Source organism: Aotus nancymaae, unplaced genomic scaffold (genome assembly GCF_030222135.1).
Source record: "Aotus nancymaae isolate 86718 unplaced genomic scaffold, 86718_ANA_hifiasm-v0.15.2.pri h1tg000115l, whole genome shotgun sequence".
Classification (NCBI taxonomy): Eukaryota; Metazoa; Chordata; class Mammalia; order Primates; family Aotidae; genus Aotus; species Aotus nancymaae.
In genome coordinates this window covers 8,815,936-8,817,710 of record NW_026988530.1, presented here as the reverse complement: position 1 = coordinate 8,817,710, position 1,775 = coordinate 8,815,936, and positions in this window count along the sequence as shown.

The window sequence follows — 1,775 nt, the reverse complement described above, 5'->3', positions numbered from 1 at the left end:
GGAAGTTTCCTCCAGACTTTGCTCCAAGCACAATCACATGTGAGTCCATTTAGTAAATCACCACGCGTGGAGACCCTTGACACCCCTGGCTATATTGACTGGTATTCAGTTCCAGATAATGAAAACTACTCTAGCCGATTAAAGCAAAAAGTGTTTATTTTCATGTATTCTGTGGTTTCCAAAATGGTTTAAAATTGTTTATTATCCCATATTCTGTGGTTTCCAAAGTTGTTGGAATTGCTAAAAAAGTAGATGGAGCTTCCAGGAACCATTTCTAGCACCGGCATTTCACTGATTCTGCCAGAATCAGAAAGCTACCAAACTAAGATGCTACTTGCTATAAAAATCATATTGCCTTAGCTGAGATCCATGCCAGCAAAATGTGTGCCTCACATCTTACCTGGCTGCCCTCTTAACTCAGCTCTGAATTCAGGTATCCGAATGACAGCCATATCTGACATTGTAGCTGCAAGGGCATCTGGAAATGTAGCATTTTGCTTTTACAGTGCTCAAAGATACAAACAGGAAATTAGAATTTATGCTGAGTGAGCTAATCCACAGTATCTAACACAGTGTTCAAGGGTAAGAACATTTTAACGTTTCTTGGTACACACAGCCAAATTGCTTTTCCAGAAGGTTGGAAAAATTCACAATGGCAGTAGCAATGAATGAGGCTCAATTTTCCCAATACTTTACGGTTTCCTGATGAGGGAAAGATAATCTCAGCAGACAAAAACAAACACTGAGTCATAAGGCACTGTGGGGGCCCCCATTTTCTTGCTGTTTTTTTTTTTTTTGAAGAAACAGATTCCTTAAGATTGTGGTTAAGAGTAATCCCTTGCTTGAAAGCTAGGAATTATGTCGCTTTATAAATCAACTATTCTATGATGGTGGCTTAAAAACAAACCAACAAACCAAAGCGAGGCACTCATCTATGCAATGCTGGGCTAAGCAATTTTGATTATTGTTGAGAAGTACTGAATAAAGTAAGGGGAAGGCTTATTTTACTTTTATAAGTCTCTCTGATTTATACTTTTCTGCTCCCACAGTTAAGAGAATTGTCAGGTTCCTCATCTTGGTCCTCCTCCAGGCCCTGTGTCTCTTCAATCGGTCCTACATAATTACCACTGGTTGCCTTAGAAATAGGGATTTGGACTTGGGGTCAGCTGCTTTGATCTTTGAGGTTGAGATTTCTGCTGGAGAATTTTAGCTGCTCAAAGATGTAACCTCATCCAGATGTCCAGGAACATAATAACTGTGATGATGTTTATATACACAAGGGATGACATAAACGTCCTCATTCCTCAAAGGTACTTACAACTTTACAATTACTGGGTCGTGGAACACTTTGTCAATTTGTTAAACAGTGATAGGAAATGAATACAGTGTGTTTATGATACATTGTCACAGTGAGACCGTTTTCTTCCAGATATTACATGTGTATGCAGAGAAAAACACTGCAAGGGAAGAATGCTAAATGCATAAGCAGTTAGCACTGGGGGTGAGATAGTGAGTGGCTTTTACTTTATTCCTTATATATTCTGGATCGTTTGAAAATTCTAAAATGAGCATATCTTACTTTGATAAATGGAGATTTTAAAATGTGAGAAAAAAAATCTCTAAAAAAGTATTTCCTAATACCTAAAGGCAGATTTAAATTACTTAATTGATAAGAATGTTTTTATAAATTGTGTAGTATTATGAAAATGCAATGTAGTAAATTCTCCTAAGTCCACAATCTTCCATCCTTACTTAGAATTAATAAGTCTGATGCC